At 35.0% G+C, this 13,470-nt stretch overlaps 1 long non-coding RNA gene across 1 annotated transcript; it reads left to right on the top strand.

Moving 5' to 3' along the window:
- The first annotated feature begins 5,132 nt into the window (after window positions 1-5,132).
- LOC145727180 (uncharacterized) lies at window positions 5,133-7,151 on the top strand. The gene is made up of 2 exons (XR_014177798.1): window positions 5,133-5,245; window positions 6,706-7,151. It is a non-coding gene; the product is annotated as an uncharacterized LOC145727180 (long non-coding RNA).
- Window positions 7,152-13,470: the final 6,319 nt, after the last annotated feature.

Genomic DNA, 13,470 nt, shown 5'->3' with positions numbered 1-13,470 from the left:
TGTTCTGCATAAAGTCCAGATTCTTCCCAGCCAAATAAAGCATGGTGTCATCGGCAAATAGTTCAATTTTACATTCATTTACACAATGTAGTCGACGAATTCAGAGAGATATTTGACAACATCGCAGCAACATTTTGGCTTACTTGACGTTTTGGAGGTCCTCCTCTGTCTTTGTCTCGCGCATTCACTTATCTATGTTTCTCTGTCAGTTACACGGTTTTCCTATTCACCATGTACTTATACTATTTATTAAAAAATTAAATAAAATGTATGCTTTGAAAGTTGCATACATACATACGTATACTAGAAGTAAGTTATGATATACGTTGTATTGTTTTAAAATCTAGTTACAAGTAAGTTATACACTTTAAAACATTAATTGTTGTAAAAGTAAAATAAAATTTTTCTTTTATTGTAATTATTCAATAGTGAGCAAATCGTATTTTAAGCAAATATTTTTGGCTTTGACGTCATTCTGATTTTGTTTTGTTTACGGTTTACAACAAATAACTTTCGATCGAGCAGTGCACGTGAAATTTTAGTGTCCAACCTGTTTCAGTATTGTAATGGCATGGCATCCCGAAAGGTCATACATGTTCATAAATTAGGTAAATTCCATTTACCGCAATTATGTCGCCTTGGCAATTATTAGGCTCGTGTATGACGATTGTGGCTTTGAGGGAATATGCCTATTCCGGAATGCTTGTTAACATTTGCTTGATTTGTCGCCTAACACCAAAATAATAGACCAATCGGATACGTTTTCACCTGAATAAGTATTCAGAAAACGTCTTACATATTTGAAATTGTACAATAATAAATTTATTAACCGGTTATTACTTCCGTTCCGTCGGTACGTCTTCGACAACAATAAAAATCGTTGTTCATCATCGACGCGGATCATAAATCAGAAAAATCCTACCGCCGACAATAAATAACCTGTTTTTGACAAATAAGCCGTAGACAAAAAGTGAACTTCATCGAGTCGAAAACTATCCAATTCTCTCGATTTTCCAGCTCGTGCTTTACTCGATTACGCTTTACTTTGTTCAGTGGCGTGTATCTGAATTTGAGGCATGTACCGTTTCGATCTCGGATCATTTTTATGTCGATGCCGCTCCAAACTAAACTATGAGACGTATAAATCTATTCACTCGAGGAGAAGTTGAGCAATTTAGTGCAGCACTAATACGAAACATACTATATTTGATCTTATGCAGAAATTCTTCTTTAGAAACACAACAAAAAAGGACATATTCTAAATTATTATTGATATCATTGATACAATATGTCCATCATGACAACCATCTTAAAGACAAAACAAATATTTCACGTCCGAGGTGTGCACAAAATTTTTTGTTCAAACGATATTCATTTAGAAATTCTTAATTTTTTATAAATAAAATGAGAAGGGTATAGCAATCACGGTAACGTTTAATGTTATGTTTGCTGGTTATGCATTGTTAATGTGACGTTATAGTATATTACGTAACTGCAGTGCTGTAAGAAGCATTTTACTCACGATATGGAAAAAGTAAAACAGGGTTTGTCACAGAAGAGTTTGGCAGTTTGGATATCTCATCCAGTAATTGCAACTTTTAGTCTATGGAAGTGTACCATTAAAAAATGGTTAATTTAATAATAATAATGATGATTAAAATAATAACTTATGTTTAGTTACTTAGAAATCTGTAATAACATTAGACTTGCAAATTTGGCTAACTTTATCAAGTATGAGTAAACTCTTAATTGTATTTAAACATGAGGATTTTTTTAATTGAGACAAGAATGTTAACCAAAATGTCAATATTATGTTGCAGTATCTTTTGTTATCTTTACTTATTTCCTGTTATTTTACTAAATAAATTTATATCTATCCTTAGTTGCTACATATGTGACAGACAATGCAGACAATGTCTCTGAAATTACATGTAATATGAATGAAAAGCATGCGTACTTACCTACTAAGTATGATTTTGTAACTTTTATACGTCGATGTTATAGATTTGTGTTGATTTACCTTATAGTGTTTTAACACTAAGATCGACATGATGTATGAAAGTCGCAAAATCCTACACACACACATTATAATTCCCTTGCCAGTATATGGCTATGGGTCCTGACTCCATCAAGCGGCGATAAATTCTTCAAAGAACTGACAAAACAGTGACTCACTGCTTAGTATTGCAGATTTAGTTTTATTTATGTTGGGTTTTCTATGACTTTCACTACCTAGAGAGTGAAAGTGCCACAAAGAAGACTGAAAGTATTTTCCCCCCTAGGGATGAAAAGTGTGATGAAACCAGTAAAAGTCACACTGTCTAAAGATAGTTTGTCACTTTCTTGACAAATTGACAAACATATCTTTAACCTTCTTTTTCAGTCAGTTATGAATGAAGGAATATTGCTAGATGGGCTCCCTTCGTAGAAGACACTTTGTGACCCATCACAAGCTAGTACCCCTCCAGTTCGGTGGCCCTGACAAAGCCGCAGAGCCTCCTTGGCCGGGTACCTTGAATATCTAAGGGGTTGATCACACTCTTACCCCAAAGCTCTTTTCTGATCGTCGCAAGTGCCGGTCACTGTGTGAGAACGTGTATCGGAGTTTCCAGACACAAGCGACATACCGGAGAGCCTGACAGACCCAGAATGTGCATGTGTCTTCTCATCTGACAGTGACCCGTGAGAAGTCCTGTCACACATTTGAGGTCCTTTCTGGATAATTCCATCAGGGACTTTGACTTGTTTCTTGGAAAGAAGCCCATGAGACATCGCGACTGCCGCATGCCTCCGGCCTCCTACCAAGCAATATGGGATCTTTGCCAGAAGATTCGGTCCACAATGGCCGATCCGACCGCGCCTGCTAGTAGTACAATAGGGTCTCTCTTTGGAGCCACGAAGGGCCAACCTGTCCGCCTCCTCGTTTCCCCTAACACCGGAGTGCCCTGGAACCCAAGTTCGACGTACCTTGGCCATCAGCGTGAGCGAGAACAGTGTGTTTTCTTACATTTCAGCACCAGCGCAGGCGTCGTTGAATCAACTTTTAAGGCAGCTATTGCTGTCTTGATGTCCGTACAGATAAATAGGTATATTCTTCCGGCGTAAGCTAAGCTTCGTCCTCGAAGTCGCACCATACACACCTGCCAGAGGTCCGCTTGACAGAAGCATCGGAGGCACCCGATCCTGCTTCATCAACAGTTCCGGGCACTCCCTCGATGCCTCTCCCCAGCCACCGAGATGACCCCACGATTCAGCTGAGTCTATAATCAGCATATTGAGACCTGCCAGTCTGTGGGCTGCCCTTGCGGCTTCTTTTTGTATAAACAGGTGCAGCGGCTCAAGCCCACATAGCCGCTCCAGTGCTCTTGTTGGAGCAGTTTTCATTGCACCTTTATACAGACGCAGACAAGTCGTTGAACCCTGTCCAACAAGGCTCGTGACTTGGCCGGATCCATAGCTCCGGACCAAACAATCTCTCCGTCTGTTATCATCGGGCGAACAACAGCGCAGTAGATCCATCAAAAGATTCTCGGCTGGAGTCCCCACGTTGTATCAAAGGCCCTCTTGCACGCCCAGAGAGCATTGCGAGCCTTCCCGGTTTTGGCTGCAAAGTGTTCGTTCCAGGTCACCCTGGAATCTAGAATGACCCCTAGGTATTTGACCTAGGATTTGTACTCAGTTAGTTATTAACATAACATAGTATTCAACTGTTGCTTTTTTCATAAAAAATAACATTGGTCCCAGAGAAAATTAGTTGCGCAACTCTGGATTAAACTGCTTTTTGCACCATTGAACTTAAAAATCGTCCGCTTTGCGTCGGGTCTCAAATTGTTCGCGGGAGCAAAATTTGCACTTTCCTCCCTAGTTGCGCAAATAACTATTATTTAATTTTCAATTATGTCCGCAACGCCTAAAACTTCTATATACTTTAATTATTTGTTACTTTCAACTTTTAATAAGCGGTTAACGTTTTTAAAATACGAATGCTTTCCTTAAAACACTTCCCGCTACAATACTGAAATGAAACACACGTTGCCGCTTTCAGGTAAAAAAACCAACGCAATTAGAACATAAAAACGGAATGAAATTTTTATAAAGTGCATATTAGTTAACCTTTAATAAAGCCGTCCCTTTTTGATCCCGAGTTCCGAAAATGCCTCCACTTATGCATAATTAAGGCGGTGAAAAAAATAAAACCCGTTAATGGAGAGTACGCATTTCGCGTACCGAATTGCGGGAAAAACCTGTCGGTACACGTTTTAGACGGTCGGATATCGGGACTTCTGTTCATTAATTATTCACGCTCTCAATTAGCGAGCACAAGCGAAATTACCTGTATTTTCAACGAATCAAATAACGGATGAATGTTTAAATCGGGACGATCTCCGGTTTTTAACCGTAAATTGGTGGAAAATACCGCCGAGCTTCGAATAAATTAGTATGTAATTACAAAAGAGGGTTACTAAAATAAAAACAGAAAAATTAATAATAATAAATAATATTTCACCTAATTTAATGTCCTTTGGTATAAATATGTCCTTTGCTGTGCATTGGAACCCTTCTGGAGCAAAATAAAAAACTGCCAAAATTGCACTTTTAGCAAAAACGGCATTTTTTCAGTTTTGGAATAATTGTAACTTTTTTATTTAAACTCTTATAGTTTTCACTAAAACGCCGTTAGAAAGAGGATAAAAAATACTACAAAATGAGCCAAAATTGGCCTCTCTAGCTCTTCATGTTACCGAGATATTGAATTTCAAAAAGTGGTAAAAAAAGACCCCTAATACCCCCCCATTCTTTCAATTTTTGTGAAAAATTAAAAATTTCAAAGTGCTTTTTTTGTACTTATTTCACTTAATTTAAGGGCCTTTGGTATAAATATGATTTTTTCTAATTTTGGCATATAAAGTGACACTTTTCAAAACTGATTAGAGTGACAAAACGTTTTACTTTATGTAACTAGTTACATAAAGTATCACTTTATGTAACTTTTGTAAATTTTGTTTTTCTACAAACATTCAATAATGATGCATTTTTCGCTTCTAAATCTCAACCAAAAGTTACCCTTTACTGAGGAGTTTACTTTATCGTGCGTTGCCAAGGGTAGCGAGCGATAAAAATTTGTTCGCTTCCTGTCCAGAGCAACGGCCACAATGCATGCCATTATTGGAAATGTCAGTGTCACCAGTTTGATGTCAGTATTCAATTGTGTATAGTTTTGATCCTGTTTTTGAGTACCTACGCAGTAAGTTTAGTTGTATTATAGTAGTTTTCCTATTCAGTGTGCAAAGTTATGTTTTTCCACACGCGAAAGCAGTTAGACTTCAAGTGCGGGAAAACTACTTTGCACACGTGTTAGGAACAATATTTTTTCTACGAATGAAATATCTATACATTTTGTTTTTAATTTTTATTGATATTAAAAACAACAACTTATAACTATTTATTGTTATTAACAACATTAATGTTAAATGTACAGTTGGTCGCGTTTTTTAAATTGATCGCAGATTGAGCAACTGAAGGTAAAATACTGGTACTTGGAACTGCTTCACTTTCTTTAGGATTGAAGGTCAGAATTTTGTTACTTAATCCTTTTTTATAACTTGTGGATTCATCAATGTATTCTTCAGCTACCGTAGTCGATTTCCAACCCCCCAAGCGTTTTATGTCAGTGATTCCTTCTCCAGAATCGGCCAGGAACGTTGCCGATGATCGACGATAACTGTGCCCTGTGTAGAGTTCTGGATTTGACAACTTCAAAAAAATAGCTATTTCAGAAGGCATTTTTCCAAAACTGTTTACTCCAACACTTTGCGAAAAACATTTACCCTTTCTGTAAACTAGGAAAAAACGATTGTTTGACTTTTTTGGACGTAGGCCGGTGTATCTTCTGTACAGTTGCAGGTAGGTTCCGTTATGAACTTCTTCTGATATTATAAAGTTTCTTGCTGTATGATTTTTGGAATCCCTAATTTTAACAATTATGAGGTTTCCTTTGTCTTCAATATCTGTAGTGGTTAAATTGGCTAGCTCTTCCCTTCGACATGCACCAGCAAGTCCGAATATAGTGGCAACTTTAATTAACAGGTAAATTTCATCTGGTGCGGAGTTCATAAAACTGAATATTTCTTCTTTTGTAAAAATTTTCGCCTTTTTAGGTTTAAAACCAACATTCTGCTTTTTCAGAAATGCAGTGAGCTTATAAAATTCACCGATATCGATGTCTCTTTTTATTTTTATTACAATTTTGAGCATTGAATACTTTGACCACATTGTGTTAGGTTTGAATTCTTTGCTTAAAGTAACAAAATACGCTAAAAGTACCTCTTCCTTTAAGGTTTTTATCCCCTTCTTTTTTTTTTTTTTTATACTCTCGAATGATTGCTGCGTTCCACTTTGTGTCGCGCAGCAAACTTCATTCTCAGAGCGTAAAAGTCATGGTTTGCGCGCTTAATACTATTGCTGCGCATTAGAACCCTCCTGGAGCAAAATAAAAAATTGCCAAAATTGCACTTTTAGCAAAAACGTATTAAAATTCCAAAGTTACATTAATGTGACTTCATCAGAAAGTCTGAAAGATTGATTTTGTTTTCAACTTTCGAAGTTTTTCGCTATCTTTGTTAAGAGCGAGTGTTGGCAATAGTATTTACTTTTTCCTTTTGAAAAATGGCAATGGTAAGGTGTTATTTTATACTTTATTTTCAGTTATGGGGGTTACGTCTATCATTCAGAGAGTGCTTGGGCAAAGTAATAAAGTGTCAAATTAGAAGGCCTTAAGCTGTAATTTGTTGAACTACCACAAGACATTACCAGAGAAAAAAACAGGCAGTTGGATATTTTATTTAAAATAAATTAAAAGTGAACCGCAGAAGTTGAAGCTGTTAAAATATTCATCCACTGGGCCCTTAACGAGATTTCCCGAAAGACCCGGACACAATTTAAATTACTTGTATAGTTCGCATTAAGCCGCAGGTCATTTTGGGACAGCCCAGTTCCATGGACGTATAAAATCCTGATTTTATCATAATAATCACCAAGCCACGTGTTGATCAGTGGTTACTAATAGTAATGAATGTTTCGATTTCTAATTTACCTTCTGGAATCCAGTTGTGTAGAATCAATGCCAATAAATTGCTTAATAATAATAATAATAGTAATTTCTATTATTGTATCTAAACTGGATGCAATTGCGATTATGGTGTATCCGGATATGACAGTGGACCGCCACTGAACTGCAGATAAAAGTAATGTAAATCTAATTATTTTGCGAATTTCGTAATTCGAGTACGCTCACCCGAACGCTACTGTAGTGACGACGGTAATATGGGACCGGACAAAGCGGAAATTGCTTTGCCAGTGGACTTAGCACGAATAAACTGGAACGTACCCTTTTTTTCCAAATGTCCCGATGCAATCTTGCTTTAATAACAAAATTAAATTGGAAAATTCAACTTTGAATTGCGCGTTCCAATTTCGTTTTTGGTTTTTCGCTTTGTCTAAAAAAAGTCATAAATCACCGATACTCGTCATATTTTGTTTTGCTTTTAGCGACATTCAAACTTAGAACCAGTACTTAAACTTTGTCGGTCACTAATACACAGATTTCCCTTTAAAAGAAAAATTTCAACTGTATTAGCATTGCAGTAGGTTAAGTTTGTTTCAGATATACCAGGTGTCCCTGAATTGGAGTCCCAAATTGTTAGGAGAGACATTACATCCAAGAATATAAGAGTTCCAATTCTCTATTTGTATTAACTCTTCTTCAAGATACAGTATGCCAAAGTTAAAAAAATAATATGTTTTTTTGTAAATATCTTCGAAACCGTTTGTCGTAACTCGTTCACTGCCGGATGCTAAATTTTTTATTCAATACATTGTGAATTTCATTTTTAATCTTAAAAAAGTCACGTGACTTTATAAATAAAAGGATCTGTCACGTAACGTATAAAGTATGACATTTAAACCGGGTTTTAAAAATAGTCACCTGATTTACTGTATCAGTTTAAAACTAAAAAATAAATTTGTTGATTACTACGTGCCTATTTTCACTGTGAGGAGATTTTAAAAATATCAGCACATAACACTTACTATATAAGGGCAACTACCATGCTATCCAATTGTTGAAAAATCAGGGTATACCTGCTGACTACAGCGCTGTCAGTGGGTATGGTCCTAACTTTTTGAAGTGTTTGTACTAAAGTTTTCTATATTACCGGCTGTCATACATTTCGATACAGGGGAAGTTATAAAAAGGTATTGTTATTTTTAGAATATTACATACAGGGCGATTCTTAATCTATACGGATAAACTTAACGAATGATACCTTATAAAAAAATAATGAGTAATCATGGAAAAAAGTTTAGTAAAAGTATTTTATTTATGAAGATAATCGATAATACAGTGAATTTGCAATGCAATTCACAGTTATCGTAAAAATGTTTTTGCCCGGTTTAGGCCGTGCGAGTAGGTCTCATCAATTCAGCAATTTATAGAAAATGATGGAAATAACTTCGAACAGTTGGTATCAATCATATTAGTTAATAATGCACTTTCAATTATAATTTTGAATTCACGGTAATGTATTTTTTTCAAATTTGTCTCTGTAAATAAAAAAACTTACACTTTTACTAAACTTTTTTCACATTATTAATCATTATTTTTCATAAGGTATCATTCCCTAAATTTAGGCGTATAGGTTAAAAGAATCACCCTTTATTATTAGATGCGTTTCAAGCATAAGAAAGTCGGCTCATTTAACCACATGTGTTATAATGGGTCGATTATTCTTAATCGTTCCAATGAAAGTAAACTCCCCCTATATTGAAAACGCTTGTGCACACTCCACACTCAGCAAATTCTGGAAAATAATGTAGGTAAAGTTATACAAATCACCAAGAAATTTATATCTCACATTCTGAAAGTCGTATAAAATTTTTATTTTTGCTATTTATAAATAATATGGATACACACTAGGTACATTTGAACTTTGAAGAGGTGCTGTCAATAGCAAACTATCTGCATGATGTGAGCTTGTGTACGTTACAATAATAAGAAGACACTATAAACATACAATTATTAAACACGTCAAACTTTTAATAATATTTGCTTAGAAAGCTAGACGATAACTTAAAAGTTAGTAGGTAAATCGTTATTTATAATTCCTTTGTCCCTTACCCGCTACTTCTCTCTTCACTCAGTTAATAATATTAATTAAAAAATTAGTAATCAGCTATAATATATTTCTTATTAGTTTCATATGTAAAACTCTTTAAACTCTCTCTATTATTTTATTTAAAAAATACAAATGGAGTGATGTTCCTGATCGATACTTTTGCAAACAACTAGAAAACAATGCAAAAAAAATGGAAATGAATGTCCCCAGCGAATTTGGGACGTTATGCTGATATAGCCTGTTAGCCTCTATTCTTTCACATACCTTTTGAATTTTTGTTAATATGCATCTGTAAACTAAGATTTTTTTACACCTTTTGTGAAGGAAACAGAAAATTAATCATCCGGTATTGAATCTTATTGATATGAAAGTTAAATTCGCCGTAGACGAAAAATGGCTTACATGAATTGTAATTATTGTGTCCGTTAAAATCGACGGATGGATTGATGATTTCAGAAGAATCATTATTTATGCGAATGTTATTATAAGATTCTTCATTTGATCTATTCTCATCGTCATTTTTTAGGGTCGGAGATGAACTACTTGTTCCTAGAATAAAGAAAAACATGAAAGCACATTATTGTTATTACGTGTCCCAAATGAAACCCAATATTGATAAAAAAATATATTTGTGTACCTACTTACCCAGTATGGATGGTACTTTCAATCGGGGCAAAAATTTCGTGGGAATGGCCGTTGTTCGAAGCCCTCTTGGAGTACCAGGAACTTTGTCAAAATCGCTAAAGTGAACATCACAAACCCAGTAGGACTTGTAAATTTGGCCATTGCTTTTGTTTTTGAGAATGGGATTTTGGACGCAATTGACCCATTTTTTAAAAAGTTCTTGATTTTTTTTCGGGAACGTATGACGTTTTGAGAAAACGTCCAAACACTCCGGAACGACGCACTTTTTATAACGAACACGATAACACTCCATATTTATTTTACTTCTAAAACTCTGAACTTAACGAAATTAACGAAATAATGAACAAAATTTAATTACTAAACTATTTAAATAAAAATAAAAAAACATAAATATATATAACAAGTATGGAACAAATAAGTTTTCAAATTAAACGTGACACTTTTTCAAAATAATGGCAGCTCTAGTCAAAATACCAATTAACCAATTATTTTGTCTTACCTTCCTCCTAGATTTTTTGATATGATGGTGACATCTATTATTAGAATGCAAAACGTAGATTTTTATACAGCGCCAAATCCTTGCAGTGGGTATGGTCCTAACTAACAGGTTTGGTATATAGGAGTTTCACATATATTATAAGTGATATGTGAATATCAGTTTAATCTTAGAAACGGTCACGTGACCTTTCATTTTTTAAACTAACTTTATTTTGACTAAGCGTAGCTCGATTACTTGTTACCGTTACAAAAAAAATGTTAATAAGATAAGTTGCAAGAATTTTTATCCTCTACAAGATTGTGTTTAGGAATTTTTGCATTTAAGGGTCTTCTTAGAGGCAAAAAGTGAGGGGGTGTACCAAACTGCTGTTTGAAACTAACCCCATTTCGACTGAATGTCATCACTTTTGACGTAAAATATAGTTAAGATGTGACATTTCTTGTTTTCTCCAGTACTATTTCAATATTTCTGGCGGACTTGTGGCGGAAATTTTGGGTTGACATATGTCCATGGAAAACTGAATATTTTAGAAATATCTTCTAACCGCCATTTGCACTGTCGAACTTCAAGCTCAACTTAAGTTAAGCATGGTCCAGACTGCGACTTTACACAACCGTATGCTACACAGTCTGAACCACACTTAACTTAAGCTTGGCTTAAAGTACAACGGTGCAAATGTGGGTGAGTATTCTACTTCAAAGATTAAGCAAATTATCATTCAATTCTGCTCAAAAGATGAATAAAAAGTGAGATGAGAGGTGTGTAATTACAAAATAAATATACGAAATTATATTGCAAATAAGCAACTTTTATTTAAGAAATTCTATTATGTTAACATAAAAAATAGTCAATTAAAAATAAAACAGTAAGGAAAATGATAACCGTTTCAGTTAGATTTATTTTAACCACGAAACCAAATTAAAAATCGAGTCGAGTAATTAAAACCTCCGGAAAATTACGAAGAAAACCTCGAGTCTAGCGACTTTCGTCCTCGCCAATCCCCTTTAATTTTCCGATTATATCGCGTGCTCGACACTTATTAAACTGGAATTTTCATGTTTAGCAAATATATTTAAGGGAAATTAATTGCCGTAGATTTGCATCGTGCCATCGCTACGTTCCTTTTGGAAAGGATTAAAAAGCCTCCCGTTTAGATTTCCGTGGTATTTCGAATGCCGTATTTCATTGCGGCATTGCGAATCGCGAATTAGATTCAACGAGACTGAAGAATATTCGTTTGTGGATGTCGTTTGTCTTGCTGAAAATGGGTACTTAATTTAAATTGTCGGTCTGTTTAGTCTTAAATATTTTAGAACTGATTTTTGTGGGTTAGAATGGCGGCTTTTGCTGAAATTATACAGGGCGATTTCGTCAACGTTACACCAAATAAAGTCCAATTTGAGTTATTTAGATAACTAAAGAAGATTTTTTAAATGGAAAAGTTAAAGCAAAACAATCACAGCAGTTGCTCAAAATGTTCTCGTTCTGCAAAATCCATGCTTCACAACGACGAACTGATGAAGTTAAAAAGTTTTCACTCAAACTGAAATCTACAGACGATTTTTGGAAGTTTTAACATTGGTGACAGATATCACGTGGTTTTAGAAGGTATTTTACCTAAGGAGTCACGTGACAACTGTCGCAGAAGACGTTTTATATCAAATAGTACTTTTCTAAACTCTGATTTTTGAAACTTTTGAGCACAGTTTGACATTTTTGACGTTAGTCACGTTTTGAGTTGTCACGTGATTTTAGAACACTATTTAGCTAAACGGTCACGTGCAAATTGTTAAAAAAACTGTCATAAATCTCAGAAACACGTCTCGTTTCGAAAACTGTATTACACTTTAATTCTTGCAGGTTCTAGAGAAATTTGGTTTTAAAGGACATTTTAGCTAGGTAGTGACGTGACCCACTTAGAATAAGAAAATGACAATTTTTTGGTACAGTCAGGTAGAAAAGCCGTTAGCAATTGCTGATCGATGTGTTCTTATGAATGCGGTCAGTTTGAAAGGACAGACAGGCACAAAATCATCTGTAAAACCCACTTGAAGTGAGAAAATTACTATTTGAAGCACATTTTTGGAATCCTTATTAAATTTTCTATCCAATAACCTGAAAAAATACTATCAAATTTGGTACAGTCAGGGAGAAAAGTGGTGTCAAAGTTTGAACTGCCAAAAACACAGTTTGAAAGGCACTGAGGGACGTGAGGGACAAAATCGCCTGTAAGACCCACTTAGAGTAAGAAAATTACTGTTTTAAGCAGATTTTTGGAATATTTATTAAACTTTTTACCCAATAACTTAAAAAACACTACATATTTTGGTACAGTCAGTGAAAAAAGCGGTGTCAAAGAACTGTCAGAAACACAACATTTGTAATTTACCGGTTTCCTGGTAAAATAAAATATTGTTACGGTTTGGGCCTATTATGCTCGATACTCGATGAAACCGATGCGCCGCAATATCTGGCCGGGCGCGTGTTAAAGTAGGCCACACTTAGGAAGCGACACCTGGAAGCATCTTGAATATTCGAAGCAAATCGCGAAGCGTTTTGCGGTCGTTCTAGAACGTGGTTTGCGAATATAAAAGAAGCGGTGTCGACGGCGGTGTAGTAGAGTAGTAGTAAATTTGGGAACGCGGTAAAGTTTAAATAGTGGAATAGTTGTGGAATTGTAGTAGTGTTTTTAATAGCTGAGTTAATTATTGTACGGAGTGTTTTGGTGTAAATAAAGTTATTAATTGTTCAGTTAAACTGACTTTGTGTGAACCCACGGGAAAATCGTAACAATATTTACTTTACCGGTAATTTACCCATCACTAATCAAAGGGAATAATTATCACATTACACAATAGAACCATATCACTTGTTGTGATTAAGAAATTCGTTACATTAACTAAATAACTCACCATGCTGATTGTTTTATTTATTTGGATATAAAATTTCTCTCACTTTTATATTGATTCTGAAATATTAATTACAAAAAAAAAATAATAAACATATTACCAGTTTTTAAATTTTTGTAACATAACCACAATGCATCACTTGAAATTGTCTAGAACATTACTTAACAAAGTGATAAAAATTGATAACCTTGCTTGAATCTACAATGCCAAAGGCGCTTAGCTCAGTTGGGAACATCTTTGTGAA

This window comes from Ips typographus, linkage group LG3, assembly GCF_016097725.1.
Source record: "Ips typographus isolate SLU linkage group LG3, UJ_Ityp_2.0, whole genome shotgun sequence".
NCBI lineage: Eukaryota > Metazoa > Arthropoda > Insecta > Coleoptera > Curculionidae > Ips > Ips typographus.
The sequence above is the reverse complement of the archived record's forward strand: the minus strand, read 5'-3'. Positions and strand labels throughout refer to the sequence as shown.